The sequence below is a fragment of the Megascapheus bottae genome, chromosome 15 (assembly GCF_031878675.1).
Source record: "Megascapheus bottae isolate mThoBot1 chromosome 15, mThoBot2.hap1, whole genome shotgun sequence".
In the NCBI taxonomy this organism is placed as follows: Eukaryota; Metazoa; Chordata; class Mammalia; order Rodentia; family Geomyidae; genus Megascapheus; species Megascapheus bottae.
Window position 1 is genome coordinate 45092648 of NC_143523.1, and position 18681 is coordinate 45111328.

Here is an 18681-nt window from a genome sequence, read left to right on the forward strand (position 1 = left end):
GCTAGGATTACAGGTGTGAGCTACCAATACTTGGCTAGGCTTTTTTTTTTGTAAGTTAACTGTTAATATTTACTTAGTCATTCTAAAATAACCTATTATATGTTGACTTAACATTTTATGATGATGATTTTTTTGAAAAGAGTAACATTGTTTTATAGTTTTGCAAATTTCTGTAGTGTCTGATGATAGAAAAGAACTATCTTTTCTGTATTAAATGTTACACTCTTAAACATGGGGTAGCTGACAAATAGTACACTCAAGAGATAAAAGTAGGGCCAGGAGTCTAGCTGACAGTAGAATGCTTTCCTACCATGCACGAAGCCCTGGGTTTGATTTCTGGATACCACATACATAGAAAAAGCCAAAAGTGGTATTGTAGTTCATGTGGTAGAGCACTAGCCTTAAGAAAGCCCAAGGATAGTTCCCAGGGCCTGAGTTCAAGTCCAGGACTGATGAGATAGGGATGAAAGGGGAAAGAGAATGGGGACAAAAACATGAGAAGGAGTAGCAATGACTATTAAGTAATGCATCTTCTAGCTGGTGAATATAATGTAACCTTTCTATTAATTACAATAAAAATATAAAAAAAGAAAGGGGAAAGAGAGAAAGAGAGAGAGAGAGAGAGAGAGAGAGAGGAGCAAATAAGAGTATTTTTTTTTTTGCCAGTCCTGGGCTTGAGCTCAGGGCCTGAGCACTGTCCTTGGACTTTCTCAAGGCTAGAGCTCTACCACTTGAGCCTCAGCACCACTTCGGGCTTTTTTCTATGTATGTGGTACTGAGAAATCGAACCCGGGTCTTCGTGCATGCTAGGCAAGCACTCTACCACTAAGCCAAACTCCCAGTCCAAATAAGAGTATTTTATAACAAAAAAAAGAGTATTTTATAACGAAAATAGACAAGTTTATAGTTATTGCTTATAGTCAAGTTTATTGGTTATACTGTAGTTTTAAACTGTATAGATGTTGGCTTATAGTCTAATTTCTGTTTAGTCATTTTATTAAATAAAATATTTAGTGGAAAAGGAAGCAAGTAGAGATAAGTTCTAGACTAGACTAATCTCAGAAGAGTAAACATCCTTCTTTATGCAAGAGCAAAGTTAGAATTCCAAGTCATAACTGAATGCAACTACATTAGACATTGATCCACTAATCCAATGTTGTCTTTCAGGCTGCTAGGCAAAGTGAGTCTCCATTTTCTAAATGCATATGATGACTAATGAGGGTTTGTAGCTCCTGAACAAACTAATAATATTGATCCTCTGGTGACCAAGCATTTTAAACAAAAATCATTTCCATACACATGTGTTGAATGCCTGCAATATAGAAGTTTATAATAGGTGTGGTCTTATACAAATTTATAGACTTAATTTTTGCCTTTGAGAATCTTATATGTAGTCTTCTTTAGTATCTGTGAGAAAATACTTTGTTAGAACCACTCTCATGCACAAAAATCTTTGAATACTCAAATCTCTCTTTTTTTTTTTTTTTTTTTGCCAGTCCTGGGCGGGCTCAGGGCCTGAGCCCTGTCCTTAGGTTTTCTCAAAGCTAGAGCTCTACCACTTGAGCCACAGCACCACTTCTGGCTTTTTTCTATGTATGTGGTACTGAGGAATCGAACCTGGATCTTCATGCATGCTAGGCAAGCACTCTACCACTAGGCCAAACTCCTGGTACTGAATACTCAAATCTCTTATATTGAATAATGTAGTAGTTGCACATGATATATGAATATTATCCCATATCCATTTATTTTTGTGCTTGTATAGGGGTTTGTATTTTTGTGCTTGCATTGAACTCAGGGTCTCATGTTGTTGGGGTTTTTTTCACTCAAGGCTGGCTCTCTACTCCTTGAACCACATTTCCACTTGGGCATTTTTCTGGTCAATTGGAGATATGAGTCTCTTGGATTTGTCTGTCAGGGCTCACTTCAAACCTTGATCCTCAGATCTCAGCCTCCTGGGTATCTAGGATTACAGGAATGAGCCACCAGTACCTGATATTACCTTAAGTAATATCTATAATACCTAATAAAATATAAACAGTATGTATATTGTTGTTACACTATATCATTTAGAGAATAATGCCAAGGGGCAAGGAACATGGCCTAGTGATAGAGTGCTTGCCTAGCATGCATGAAGCCCTGGGTTCCATCCATGATACCACATACACAGAAAAAGCTAGAAGTGATACTGTGGCTTAAGTGGTGGAGGACACTGTCCCAGCCCTAAGTTTAAGCCCCATGACTGGCAGAAAAATAAAAAAAAGAGAATAATGCCAAGAAAAAAAATCTGTACAAGTTCAGTACAAGTACATTTTTTCCAAATAGTTTCCATTCTTGGTTGAAGCCAAGTGTACATAATGACACTCCTCCCCAACTGTTTGTGTATGTGTGTGTGTGTGTGTGTGTGTGTGTGTGTGTAATTTTTAAACCAAGCCTAATAGTTTCCCAACCAGTTTGCTATCAGAGGCCTCAGAAATATCTGGGAGAGATTTAAAGAAATACAGATTTCTAGAGATTTGTGAGCTATACTGTTTCAGTGGACCAGGGTAACGATCAGGAATTTTAAAAGTCCCATGCATTGAGGGGGATGGAGATGAATATCGGGGACTGTATATGGAATGAAACTGATTTTGTCTTTGCCCCCAGTTCTATTGCACATAAATATAATCTCTATTTGTATCATTTCAGAATGTCAAAGATATATTGTGTTGAAAGATATGTGTTATCAAGCAATGGAATATTTGATTTCAGTCAAAATGGAAATCAATGTACATACTTCAAACATGTTCTAGTTCATCTATCTTTACCATGTACATAAAAACTAAGAGTGTGAATTGGTAACACAGCAGTCCATAACATATTGCACAATGGTAAAAAGTGAAATCTCTTTCACAAATGACATATAACTGCAAAAGGTATAATTTCATGCAGCTTTCATCTAATTCCTTTGAAATGTATTCAATGAGGTGTCCCATGTTACTTGTCTTTAAAGTTCTGTAGATTGTAGTCCTTTCATTTTCTTCTTCTTTTTTATTTTTAGTTTTTTATTTTTTATTTTTTATTTTTTATTTTTTGGTCCTGGGGCTTGATCTCAGGGTCTGTCCATAGCTTATTTGTGCTCAAGGCTAGAGCTCTTGAGTCACATACAATTGTTGACTTTTTAAAGTGGTTTATTGGAGATACTGGGACTTTTTTGCCCCGGCTAGCTTTGAACTGCCATCCTCACACCTCAGCCTCCTGAGTAGGTAGGATTACAGGCATTAGCACCAACCAGCGCCTAGCCCACTTGTAGTCTTTTTAACTATGCATTTTTCCATCACAAGCTTCTTTTTTTCTTTGTGGTGCTAGAAATCAAACCCAAGACCTTAAGGGTACTAAGCAAGAGCTCTATCATGGAGCTACCTACACATTTCTTTGAAGCTTTATTATGCCTGAATAACTATGTAGTGACTTAGCCTCCCTAATAATGTTACAGTGAGTTTTCTTTCCTAATAACTATGGCCAGAATTAATTACATTTAAGTAGAAAACAATCCTCTTTCCTCCCACAAGAGCAAGCTTAAATTTCCTTTTTTACCCCAAAGGGAAGTGGGAGAAAACAGCTAAATCAGCTATAAATGTGATGACTTATAAAAATTTATATTCCTCATGTTATGATTGAAATTAACTTTGAAATTAAACAATCTACGTCTATATTTTCTTTCTTTGTTTGGCTCCTTCTTTCTTTTTCTTTTTTGCCATTCCCAGGGCTTGAACTCAGGGCCTGGACTCTGTCCCTGAGCCTTTCTGTGCTAAAGTCTAGCACTCTACCACTTAAGCCACAGCACCATATCCTGCTTTTTTTGTTTATGTGGTATTGTAGAATCAAACCCAGGGCTTCATGCATGCTATACAAACCCTCTACCACTAAGCTACATTGCCAGCCCTGAATTTGTTTTTAATTTTGAGGGAAATTGAACTCCTTTTAATAGGTACAAGACCCATTTGGTTTTCTTTTTCCCTAAACTGTCTCCTTATAACCTTTCCACATTTCTTTAGTGGACTGAAATTTAATGACATGTAGGAATTCTTTATGTTGGATAAATTACCAATATAGGATTTGATATTTTATTGTTAGCTTTTGTGTTTACATGCTTATTACTTTGTAAATGTTTTTCACATCGAGTCCTAGACATTGCCATGGTTATCTTTTCTTATATTTTATGTTTTCCTTCCATTAATAATTGGTTTTCAGTTCACTTATTTTGCCTAGTTTTCTCTGTGTCTATTATGAATTCTTCCTTCAACTTCTCAACAGATAGGTCACTGTTGTCCAAGACTACCACATCTCTGGTCTGAGTTACTGGGATAATTGCTTCCTAATTAGTCAAGACATTTGCCCCTTATTTTCCTTTTTCACCATTATCTACATGTAGTCTATTCTCAGATGGCAACAGTGGTTCTTTTAAAATATAAGCCAATTATTCTATTGCTATAATGGCTCTCAGTTTTCCTCAGTATCTACAAGACCCTATAGGACCCTGATCTCTCTATCCCTATCTGCTGCTTCTGAAGCCTACCTCTCACCCTTCTCTCTCTTCCTTTAACATTCTGCCAATGATAATCACAAGGCTGATTCTGATTTATTTCAAGTCATAGTAAAATCTGGCAATAAGGATGGTGCTGACCATTTTATTTAAAATTGTAAAATTTACCCTTCTTACTTACAAAAATGTATGTCTCACTTGACACCAATAATTCTAGCTACTCAGGAGGCTGAGTCTGAGGATCTTAATTCGAAGCTAGTCTGGGCAGGAAAGTTGATGAGACTTTTTTTTTTTTTGGTCCGTTGTGGGGTTTGAACTCTGGGCCTGGGCCTTGACCCTGAGCTCTTCAGCTCACGGCTACCACCCTATCCCTGATGAGACTTTTATCTCAGGCTAACCAGCAAAATGCCAGAAGTGAGCTATGGCTTAAGTGTTAGAGCTCTAGCCTTGGCCACAAAAGCTAAGGGACAGTGCCCAGACCTTGAGTTCAAGTCCCAGGACAGCACACCTACACAAAATTTATTTATTCTACCATCCCTAAGTTAATTTTCTTCTTTTTTAGAAATAGTTTTTGGCTATTAATATATTATACAGTTTATTTATTGTCTTTTGCTAGAATGAAGGCTCTGTGAAAGTAACAGAAATGATATACCATGTATATATATATATATACATATATATGTGTATGTATATCCAAAGGAACAAATATTATGCCTACAACAGAGATACCTTTACACCTATGTTCATCACAGAAATATTCACAATAGCCAAGATGTGAAATCAGACAAAGTTTCAGCAATAAAAAATAAGGGATAAAGAAAATGTGTGATAAACACACATACACACACACACACACACACACACACATACACCACCACCAACAACAACAACATCAATCACAACAACAGTGAAGTATTATTCAGCCAAAAAGTAGAATAAACATATTATTTGCAGGGAAATGGATGGAACTGGAGATTATTATATTAAGTGAAATAAGTCAGACTTGGAAAAACATTGCAGCTGATGTTAGGTGAGATCTGAGGATCATAGTTCTAAGTCAGACAGAGCAGACAAATTTGATACACTAATTTACAATTAACTAGAAAAGAGCTGGAATTGGAAGTGTGGCTCAAGTGATAGAATACCATCCTTGATCAAATAAGCTCAGAAAGGGGCTGGGAGTTCGGCCTACCGGTAGAGTGCTTGCCTAGCGTGCACAAAGATCCGGCTTCAATTCCTCAGTACCACATACATAGAAAAAAGCTAGAAGTGGTGCTGAGGCTCAAGTGGTAGAGCTCTAGCCTTGAGAAAGTCCAAGGACAGTGCTCAGGCCCTGAGCTCAAGCCCAGGACTGGAAAAAAAAAACAAAAAAACAAAAACAAAAAAACAGCTCAGAAAGAGGGGCTGGAAGTTTGTCTTAGTGGCCAAGAGCTTGCCTCGTATGCACAAAGACCTGGGTTTGATTCCTTGGTACCATATATACATTGAAAAACTTGGAATTGGTGCTGTGGCTCAAATAGTATAGTGCTAGCCTTCAGAAAGCCCAAGGACAGTGCTGAGGCCCTGAGTTCAAGCCCCCAAAACAAAAATCTAAGAAAGAGTACAAAGCCCCAAGTTCAAGCCCTAAAACCAACACACAAAATCAATTTGAGCCAGGAATGGTGAAACACACCTGTAATCCCAGCTATGGAAGCTGAGGCTGAGTGATTGTGAGGCCTGTAGCTTGTGATAGCATCCTTGAGAACAGATAGGCATTTGAAGTAGTTCATGATTTTGCTCTGTAATAGAGAGAATTTTTTAAAAAGTCAGCCTAGTGGTAGAGTGCATAAAACCCTGGGTTCAATTCCTCAGTAACTCATACCCAGAAAATGCCAGAAGTGATGCTTTGGCTCAAGTGGCAGGTAGTAGCCTTGAGCAAAAAGTATCAAAGGACAGTGCCCAGGCCCTGAGTTCAAGCCCCATAACTGGCAAAAAAAAAATAGTATGCCTATAAAAAAATATTCCAATGTTGACCTTCTCTCTGCTCTTCTATCCTGGACTAGCTTTGAACTGCCATCCTCAGATCTCAGCCTCCTGAGTAGTTAGAATTATTGACATAAGCCACTGAGGCCCAGCAAAATGATTTTTTTGCCAGTCCTGGGCCTTGAACTCAGGACCTGAGTACTGTTCTTGGGTTTTCTTAAGGCTAGAGCTCTACCACCCGGGTCTTCATGCGTGTTAGGTAAGCACTCTACCACTAGGCCAAAGTCCTGGCCCCAAAATGCATTTTTTAACTAACAGAAAATTAAACTTACTGTATATATGTGAATAGTGGGGAGGAGAGGAACAAATGATGGTCTATATTTTTGTAAAACAGATTATAAATGCTTTTTAATAGACCTCTGTAGTAAAATTATTTTTTTCTTTTCCTCTTTCTTTCTTTCTTTCTTTCTCTCTCTCTTTCTCTCTTTCTTTCTTTCTTTGTCAGTCCTGGGGCTTGAACTCAGGAACTAGGTACTGTCCCTGAGCTTCTTTTGCTCAAGGCTAGAACTCTACCATTTGAGACAGTGCCCTTCTGGCCTTGTCTGTTTATGTGGTAGTAAGGAATTGAACCCAGGGCTTCAGGCATGGTAGGTAAGCACTGTATGATTAAGCCACATTTTCAGCCCCATATTACTTTCCTTAACTGTATGGATTTCCATTCTTCAACAAAACTATTATAGTTCTTGTTATTACATCACAAACTAATCATGATTATTATTTATTATAATGAATTTATTTATTTTTGCCAGTCATAGGGCTTGAACTCGGGACTTTGGTGCTGTCCCTGAGCTCTCTGACCAGGGCTAGAACTCTACTACTTTGAGCCAGAGCACCAGTTAATTTGTTGTTAATTTGAGTTAAGAGTCTCATAGGCTTTCCTGCCCTAACTGGCTTTGAACTGCAGTCCTCACATGTTAGCCTCCTGAATAGCTAGGATTACAGGCACGAGCCACCAGCACCTGGATGTGAGTAATTTTTTTAATCTATGAGTGTTAATTATTAATGTCAGTTAATTTCTTTTGGAATTTTTTGGCTCACACAAATATACTATAATAGCTTTCTTTTTAGGAACTTAATAATTAGCCTTTCAAAAAATAATTTGCTTTTCAACACCATGCTTTTGGGCTATTCGAATAAATGACAGAAATTACTTTAATGAGAGACAGAAAACCAAACAAACTTACTTTATCCATCATTGCTCTCATAACAGCACAATCAACAAAGAACACTTCTGTGACCCCAGATTTGTGTGGACTTTTCCCTATACTAAAGCAATTCTCCCCTAAATTATTCATCACACAGCCACTGAGTGTCCTCTAGTTTAAGTCAATAGTGATATTATCTGCCTAGGGATAGCATCTGGTTCCACAAGTTAAGGGTTCAGTCCTACAATCCTGTTCTCTACTTCAGATGCCAGTCACGAGCCCCGGATCTTTTACTAGAGGCTTTTAGCTAAGCAGCTATAAATTTAAGTTCCTACATCATTTGTTTGAGCTCTTAAGTTGCTCCATTGGCTCACAGGACTCAGCGAAACACATCTCCTGGCTTACTACAAAGAATACACAGAAGAGTTGATGCACATGATAAGGCTATGGGTTGATGTCAGTGAGCTTGGTGCCATTCTCCAGGAACTTCCATATGTTCAGCTATGAAAAAGCTGCCCACAGCCAGTTCTTTGGCGGGTCTCATTACACAGATATGAGTGGTTAAATCACTGGCCATTAGTGATCAATGGGGCAGGGGAAGGAAAAGCTTGAACTTAGTGGCTTTCTACCACTTGAGCCACAGTTCCACTTTTGACTTTTTGGTGGTTAATTGGAGATAAGAGTCACAAACTTTTCTGCCCAGGCTAGCTTTGAATCTCATTCTTCAGATCTCAGCCTCCTGGGTACAGTAGCTAAGATAATAAATATGAGCCACCAATGCCCAGTTTAGTAATGGATTTAACATTCAACATCTCCCTGGCTATTGAGGCTGGGGTAAGGATAAAAATTCCAACTCTCTAGTTTGAATTTGTCTTTCCTGTAAGCATTGTCCACCCAAGCTACCTAGTGCTTTTAGCTGCCAACTATCTTGTTAGCATACAAAGCATACAAAATATTTTGTCATTAGTCTGGTAATTCCAAGCTGTTTTTTGTTTGTTTATTTTGCTATAAATCAGAAAATGGAGCAATATATCAAATGTACTTATAGTATCACAGAAGAAAGCCACACTTTTTTTTTTTGCAAATCCTGGGGCTTGAACTCAGGGCCTGAGCACTGTCCTTGGGCTTTCTCAAGGCCAGAGTTCTACCACTTGAGCCATAGCACTACTTCCAGCTTTTACTATGTATGTGGTACTGAGGAATTGAACCTGGGTCTTCATGCATGGTAGGCATGGTATTCTACCATGAGGCCAAACTCTCTGCCCAAGCCACACTTTTTTTTCCCCCCAATCATGGAACTTGAACTCTGGGCCTGGGTATTGTTCCTGAGCATTTCAACTCAAAGCTACGGCCCTACCCCTTGAACCACAGTGCCACTTCGAAAGCTACACCTTTTGACTAGCAATAAAAAAAACTTTTCTCTGTACTATTGTAAAAATAATTTTAAAAGCTAAAAGCAATTAGAATTTTTATGTGCACCCTACAAGTATATTAGAATCATTAACACTTAGAATCATTAAAATCTGCAAGAAAAATTGTGTAATATTTCCAAATAAGCAAATAGCTGAAAAAGCAAAATTGGTTGCAGGACAATTCAAACTAATAATTTCAGAAGAAATAATTGATTTTAAAAATTATGACTCTGTAACTCCTAATGAAATAATGAGCCAAGGTAAGGATTACTGATTGGGTGCTGAAACCATTTAAGAGAACTTTTTAAAGAAGAAATTGGTAATGGACCAATGGTAATGGGTCTGAAAATACTGAAATCACTGATCAAAATTAATACCAATAAAACTGAGACAGTGCTCAGCTCCTGGTTGAGATCTGAAATGAAGACATTAAGAAAAATGCAGAAAGTCTAAATGAAATACAAACAGTTAACAATAATGTATCTGTCTTGACTCATCATTTGTAACAATATATAACATTAATGTCAGTCAAAAGAGTAGCAGGACATACAGTAATTCAGAAACTTTGTGTCATCTGCTCAGTTTTTCTGGGAAAAACTATCCTAAAAATAAAATCTAGTAATAAGGTTATTAGGTAGTACATTTCACTTGAAGTAATTCAATAGGAAGTAAATGCAGCCACCTAAGAAGTATTCATAGAAAAAGGAGTGAATTTGAATCTACCAAGCATTTGAATTGGAATCTAATCAAGCATTTAGATGAAAATGCTAGTTTATAGAAATAACGTTGAATAAATGTTGTATACAACAAGGATCTAATCACTGAAACCCAAAATGTAGGATTTTTTTTCTAGTCCTGGGGCTTGTACTCAGGATCTGGGCATTGTCCTTGGGCTTTCTCAAGGTTAGTGCTCCACCACTTGAGCCACAGCACCACTTCCAGCTTTTTCTGTGTATGTGGTACCAACAAATCGAACCCTGGGCTTCTTGCATGCCAGGCAAGCACTCACTCTACCACTAGGCCGAACTCCTGGCCCAAAATGTAGGATTTTTGTGAACAATTCAGTTTCTTAGATAAAGAAATGACATAAAGAGATAGGAACAGAGAAGTTGTAATAGGCTTAAAATGTGTCAACCAAATTTATGATATTGACCTTGTCTGAGTTTTGATCTGAAAAAAAAAAAAGGGTAATAAAGGGGCCTGGAGTGTGGCCTACTGGTAGAGTGCTCATCTAGCATGCACAAAGCCCTGGGTTCAATTCCCTGGTACCACATACACAGAAAAGCCAGAAGTGGTGCTGTGACTCAAGTGATAGAGCACTAGCCTTGAGCAAAAAATGTCCAAGGACAGTGCCCAAGACCTGAGTTCAAGCCCTAGGACTGGCAAAAAAAGTCAATAGTAAAAAGATAAATTTTCAACAAGGATGAGGGATTAAATAACATATAGGAAATAGTGTCAATCAAAAGTTTGATTATGGCACCAAGATTATATTTTTTGAAGTCTTTATCTCATATATATATATATATATTAATTAATTTTTTTTTTGGCCAGTCCTGGGCTTGACCTCAATGCCTGAGCACTGTCCTTGGACTTTCCCAACGCTAGAGCTCTACCACTTGAGCCTCAGCAACACTTCTGGCTTTTTTTCTATGTATGTGGTACCAAGGAATTGAACCTGGGTCTTCGTGCATGCTAGGTAAGCATTCTACCACTAGGCCAAACTCCGGCCTATATGAAATATTTTAGTTTCAAGTAAAAGAAGATGGAGAACTTCCTGAAACATTGATTTACTAGCGATACTGATTCTTGAACTCAGGGCTATGAGCTTGTTAAGTAGGCAGTCTACCACTTATTTTTCCAGCTCTACTTTGCTTTAGTTAGTTTTTAGTTGGGTCTTACTGGTTTTTTGTTTTGTTTTGTTTTGTTTTTTGTGTTTTTTTTTTTTAGCCCAGGGTTGGGCTAAGGCAATCTTCCTATTTATGTCTGTTCACAGGAGAACAACCTCTGCTAAGGGTATCATTATCTTTTTTGTCTTGGCTAGTCTCAAACCATGATCCTACTGTCTCTACCTCCTGACTATCCAGGATTACAGGCACCAGTCAGTGATCCTGACTCTGCATTGTGGCACTTAAAAAATATTGAATATTAGAATCCACTGCTCTCTACAAGTAGAAAACCACTAAATGTAACAATAGAAGTAAATCTGCAAAAATATAATATTGTATTTTAAAGTAAATTTTAAAATTTACGGTATTATGCCCAGTTCCATGTTATCTATGTTATCAGTGAGTAGAAGTAGAAAAGATAGAAATAGAAAAGCAAACATGGAAAAGTCATATATACCTTGAAGAAAAGTTATGATAAATTATGAGAGAAGACCAAGAGAATAGCCTAGTAGTACAGTGCTTGCCTAGCATGCATAAAGCCCTAGGTTTGATTCCTTGGAACCACATACATAGAAAAAAAAAGCCAGAAGTGGTGCTGTGGCTCAAGTGGTAGAGCACTAGCCTTGAGAAATCACAAGGACGATGCTCAAGACCGAGTTTAAAAAAAGGAAAGAAGAAGGAAAATAGATGAAAGGTAGAGTTTTTCCATAGCCAAAACTTTAGTTGCTTAGTGGAAGCAACTTGGTAAACATTTGCTTGATGACTTTGTAAGTGTCAGTCACATTGTTTTCTGTATGATTGGTTTATTTTATAATGTAAAAACAATAAGGAATACCCAAAGTGAAAATGAAGATAATATAAATTTAAATATTTTCCCGTAAATTTGATTGGCAGCTCTGAAATGTGATCCAGGGTCATAAAGCTAGAATAGTAACAAGTATCAAATGTAGTCAGTGAAACTAAGTGAATGTGAATTATACTCAGCAAACTTGGGTACACAAGGAATAATACATTAAAAAAATAAAATTAAAGCCAAGAACTCTTTTAGAAGCTGGTGATTACTTCAGTCTTTTCTGTTGGTACCCTTCCTTAGTAGCTGCCTTGATACCCTTTAATTACTTTCCTTACTTCTCCATTTTCCTTCTCTCCCGAATTTTCTACTTGTACTTCTACTTTGTCTCAAGGGTGCTAATCAGGCAATCCAAGTCAGTGTAACTAAATACTAGAGCAACTTCACTTCCATTCAAATCTTTTGTTCATAATTTTTTTATTGCTCAAGAATTTATGGAACCCATAATCATAGAAGTTAAGAAAGCCATCATTACTATGTTACATTAAAAACAGAATAGTAGAAGACATAGAACAAAACTTGTAAAAGTCAAATAGAAATTTGAAGTTGAAAATATACATTTTTTTAAATCACTACAGTATATCAGGAATACACTTAGGATGGCAGAAGAAACAAGAAGACAATCTGAGAAAACACCAATTGATATTTTTCTTTTCAACAATTTGGGGAATATAAGAAAAAATGATCTTGTTCATAATATTTAATCTATAAAGGTTTCTTTGGATCACGCATATAAGAACTCATACTACCATATAAGTTATTATTCTTGTGTCAAAAGTAGGCATGGTATTATACCTTATGGATGTGCCAACTTCATTAGGCTTGAGTTCCCATCCACATGTTTGGGAAATCTGTTTACAGGATAATTAGGATCCTAGCCAGACTATATCAAAAGGAAGTGTTAAAGGAATATAAAATAAGCCAGGCGCGATGGCTCATGCCTGTAATCCCAGCTACTCAGGAGGCTGAGGTCTGAGGATCATGGTTCAAAGCCAGCCCACACACCTGAGACTCATCTCCAATTAACCTCTAGAAAACGGGAAGTGGGGCTTGGCTCAAGGGTAGGGTGGTAGCCTTGAGCTGAAGAGCTCTGGGACAGTCCTCAGGCCCAGAGTTCAAGCCCCATGACCAACAACAACAAAAAGAAATATAAAATAAAACAAGGGCCAAGTATGAGGTAGGATGGTTTGTACCTGTAACCTCAGCTACTTTGGAAGCAAGAAGTGGAAGGATGGCAGTACAGGTCAGCATGGAGAAAAAAAAAAGCGTGATAGACTGGCCCTAGGTAAACCAAATCAAAGCAGAAAGGCTAAGGGCATGCTTCAAATTGGTAGAATGCTTGTTTAACAAGTATGAGCCCTGAATTCAAACTCTGGTAATGCCCCCCCATAAAAAAAAACACAAAAAGAAAACAAGAATAAAAGCACCCAGATTTGTTGAGTACAATTCATATTCAGTTAGCTTCAGAGACTACATTTGATACTTGTTACTATTCTAGATCTTTATTAAGCACTTTAATCATTTATATATTAGAATATTCAATCTAGCAGGTTTTATAGCTTCCCCTCCACTCTTTTTTTTTCCTCCCAAATCTAATGACCAGATTCGTTGGGGTGGGTCTATTATTACAGTCATTATCTATTATTCTTCATTCTTTCCTGAATTCAATAGAAAATTACTAAATGCTCGTTATGTGCAAAACACTGTTCTAGGGTTACAGCTTCTTCAAAACTTAGTTTCTGTTCAAGCAAAAGTCTTTAGTCAGAAAAACTATATACATATAGAGACTCTATCCCTTGCATATTCAATTTCTCTACACAAGCATTAAATATTCATTTTCCAAGGAACTAGCCCTACTTAATTAGGGCTGTCAAACCACCTCTTTTGATCTCTTTGCTTTTACCATCACAAGCTAAGAAACAACTGTTTCATTTTAAAATTTTATGTATTGATTTTAAGACCAGTTCTTGCTAGGTGAGCACTGAACTTGTGATCCTAGTACCTCAGCCTCCCGAATTCTAGGAGTATAAGCATGTGACACCATTCCTGCCTAGTTCACCTCTTTTAGTTTTTCTTTGAGGAATTATGAATATAACTATACAATCTACACAAGGAATTGAAATAGAGTCATATCCCATGGGAAGCTGCCTTCTTGAATCAGTTTAAAGATAGACAATTAGAACTACAATATTTGCTCTAATTAAGTCATATTAAAGAAATAGATGAGTCTGAGTTTTCATAATACTATGATGATTATTCTTTTTTTGTCAGTCAAGTGGGGCTTGAACTCTGGGCCTGGGCAATGTCCCTGAGCTCTTTAGCTCAAGGCTAGTGCTCTACCACTTGAGTCACAGTACCACTTCTGGTTTTCTTGTGCTTAATAGAAATAAGAGTCTCACAGACTATAGTAACCAGACTGGCTTTGAACCTCAATCCTCAGATCTCAGCCTCCTGAGTAGCTAAGATTACAGACAGGAGCCACCATGCCTGGCTTGAATATTCTTTTTTTAATTATAAATAATAAATGCACATGAGTAAAAAAATTAAATTGGAAAGTATAAAACAAAGTTATGTCTGTGAACTTTCTATAATACATATTGGTTATAATTAGAGGTAGCTCTGCATCCCAAGTAGTTGTAATTCCAGGTGTGTGTCACCATGCTTGGTTTAAATTGCATCTCATTTTTTCTTATCTCTTTTCCTTCCAGTCTTTGTTGTATTTTCCCCTACTATATCTATTTTAGTTTACACATTTAAAATGCCAGCGGACTAAAGTATTATATAATTGTTATAGAGATTGGTAACAAAAATAAGACATGTATATTATCTAGTTCACATAAAATACTTTCAGTGGGCTCAGGGTGTGGCTGAGTGGTAAGGTGCTCACTTAACATGGATACAGCCCTGGATTTGATCCCTAGCACTGCACAAAATTTAACTTAATAGATAAAATTCTAGAAATTCATATGGAATTTGATACTACTACTATGCTTTTTTTTCCCAGTCCTGGGGCTTGAACTCAGGGCCTGAGCACTGTCCTTAGGCTTTTTTGAGGCTAGAGCTCTACCCTTCGAGCCATAGCACCACTTCTGGCTTTTTCTATGTATGTGGTACTGAGGAATTGAACCCCGGTGTTCATGCATGCTAGGCAAGCGCTCTACCACTAGGCCAAACTCTGCCCCAGATCCAAATTTTTAATTGTAAAATGTCTGCAGTCCAGCTTGTCCCACATTGTGATGCCTGCCTTTGTCATGTGCTAACCAGAAAAGGGACCCAATCTAATTTAAGATTAAGCAGGACTGATTATCTAAGAAGGATCAGTGATCATCTTTTGTTCTTTTTATCTATAAGGAAAGGAAAAAAATAGTACAAAAGAAAATTAAGAGCTTGAGCCTTTTATTTAGATAAAAGTGCAAAATAGATGTACTGTCTGCAGTTAGTGATTACACATTTGCAGTAGGTTTCAAACTGTCATGAGTAAGATTAGAAAAAGGAGAAAATGGAAAGTAGAGAATCATTTTTAGGTGATATTTAGTATACTGGTTAAATCAGAAACAATACATAGGAAAGAATTTTCCTATACTTGATAGGATGTATTTATAATAAATTCAAATTCTTATTTTGCTCAGCAGTATACACAGAAGGAAGGAAAGTAATACTCAGTTTGGGAAAGTAATAGTCAAACTTCTGGAAAGAAAACACTCAATTATGTCCTGAAACTTTCAAATATCTTAAGGTTCTCTATAACAGCATACATTACAGTGTAAATATCAAAATGCCACCAACCGTTTTGGTTTTCAAAAAATAACTTTTGATCTTTTATATTGCAAAGATACTATATGTTAGTATTAACTGGAGGCCAATGTACCCATCTAAATCCTGTCGAAAATAGTGGCAGGCAATAAACCAAAGTAGAAGATGTTTTTAGCTGGTATGAGAAAATGTATTGAAAATCCATTATAACCACACAACTACTTGCTGGTCTCTTAATAAGTATTAATGGAATACTTGACATAAAAATAACTTCCCTAGATATATGAAAACAGGAAAGGGAGTGGCACAGTGGCACTTGCCCTCAAGAAAGAGACTACCAACTTCCCTCCCATTCCTTCCTTTATCCCTCCCTTCCTTCCTTAATCCCTCCCTTTCTTCTTTCCTTCCTTTTTGTGCTAGGGCTTGAACTTAGAGGCTTGTATATGTTAGGTAAATAAATAACACTGAACTATATCCTTAGCCCAATTATATTTTGTCCATTTTCTCTGAGCCAATATTAACAGTATTAGTTAGGCCTTGTTACAAGGGTTTATAATTAGGCCTAGAAAAAATAAAAAAGGGTCCCAGCATGGGCTGAATTGTGATCTCACCACCACCAAATTCATATGTTGAAGCCATAATACCTAATTACAAATGAATACCAGGAAGCTGAAATATATTTTCTCAAGGTGGGCATAGATAAATAGAGAGAGGAAAGGAGGGCATATACAGTCATTATGTTCCATTTATACATATGTACAAATGAAACTGCATAATTTGACAATATAAATGGTATTGGGAAAGATAGGGGGGAATGGTGGAAGAGGTGACATTGATCAAAATGTATTATAGTCATAATCTGACTTGTTCAACTAAAACCCCTTGGTATGACTACTAAAAAAAGTGGGGCCTTTCAGAGGTGATTAGTTTAGCCTTGAGGCGGGGGCCCTTATAATGAGATTAGTGCCCTTATAAAGAGAGGCAACAGTGAGTAAGCATGCTCACCTTTTCTCTGCCATAGGCAGAAAGCATGTATCTCTAAAGCCCTCTTGAGACTCATAATGCTGGCACTCTGTTCTTGAACTTAGAAGCCTCTAAAGCCATGAAAAAAGATTTTGACTGATGAAACCATCCAGCAATGGTATTCCTAATGGCAGTCCAAGCTGACTAATTTCTTAGTAAACTCCTTTTTGTGAATGTTCTTATTTAATGCTGACAGCAGTCCTAGGAAGTAGTTTTTAAACTGGCACATAGCTATATAAACATATTATAGAATATAGTATGATAATTTGGTGTATGTATATTTTTTATAATGATCAAATCAAGGTAATTAGCATTACCATCTTAAATATTTATCAAAATTTCTGGACTCCTTTAGTTACCTTGAAACATATAATAATTAGTGGACTATTAGTATGTTATAGAACACCAGAAATAATCTCTCTGATTTAACCTTATCTATCCTCTCACATCCCCACTTGCCCCTACACTTCCTCGTCTCTAGTGACCTCCATTCATCGATATATCCATGAGTAGTTTGCATTTGGTTTTTTTTTAGCTTCCACAAGGGAGAGCATCCAGGCTCTGATTTCAAACCCCAGTACACACACACACACACACACACACACACACACACACACACACACACACACACACAGAAAGTGAGGGGGGGAGAAAGAGGGGGGAGAGAGAGTTCAGTTAAAGAAAAAATTTGTTACTGTTTCACTCTGCAGAATGGCCTTTTTTTTTTTTTAATAACCTGTTTTCTGTAATCCAGGAGAGCTGACCATTTAATTGACCATTTAATTAGGCTACTTTTATAATTTCTCAACTTTGACAGTAGGTTGCTTTTATGACCCTGGCACCTTTATTTTTAAATTTGGATACTTCACAAAAAGCTGAGGAGAGTGTGATAATTCATTCTCAGTAAGTGTCCTACCTGTCTCAAATATCTTTGTTTGCAGGATTTTTAAGAGGAATAAACTATTCTCATTTGTACAAAGAATTTTCTTAAACTTTCATGGTTACAAGAAATTAATTACTTATAGACTGTTTTAAAGAAAGAATATCTATTGTAAAGTTCTACTCAGACAAAAATGGGCATAGGATCTGAGTTTACTCTAGGAAGGAGCTACCGTTTCTTTTTTAACTAACATGTTTTCTTTCTCTTATATGGCAAAATTTCTCTCTACAAGTCTATTCTGTTCTCCTTTTACTCACTGCTTCACTGATTTCAGTGTTGCTGAGATATCTCCAGTGTGCCCTTCTGATTCCTTCTTTCTCTCCAATGCTTTTTCCTTGGAAACCTAACCTGGATGTCATACCAACAGAATGAAGTCAGTGTATTTATTTTCCTTGGCCCCTTCCCTAGCTGAGCACTTCAGGAAGTTGAATCCTTCACCCAAAGCCCATCTCTCCTTTCAAGATGGCTCACTCTTAACAACTTTCCCTTCCCAAGCTTCCTTTCATCCCTTCAAGTCTTCATGTGGTAACAGGTCCCTTGCTACCTAGGCAGAGTTTCTCCATATCATCATAACTCTCCTACAGACTATCCACACAATTGTAACCAGTCCCTCTTCAACTTATTCTAATTTCCAGCCTCCATTTATTTCTTCTTAGGACCGTAAATTATTTGAAGCTACTTAACTTAACTTGAAAATGTCCAAAGTCCAAAGGCATTTAACACACCTAGCATTGAACATCATAGCCTAGCATAGCCTAGCTTAAATGTGCTCAGAATAATTACATTAGCCTAGAGTTGAGCAAAACCATCTAGCACAGAGCCTGCTTTGCACTAAAGTATTGAACAACTCATGAACATGAAAAACAAATTGGATATGGAAATTCTTTTGTGCTATCATAAAGTTAAACAAAAAAGTCAAGCCATCAAGTCAGAAATAGTTTTTCCTATGTTATTGTTGTTGCTGTGGTGGTGGTGGTGGTGGTGATGGTGGTAGTGGTGGTCTGTGTTTATGTGTATATTTGTGTGAGTGCACATACACACTTTAAAATTGTGGAGTGAATAATGCCAGGGATCTCAAGTTTGAGTCCCTTATCTCGGCTACCTAGTGAGGCCCTATCTCTAAAC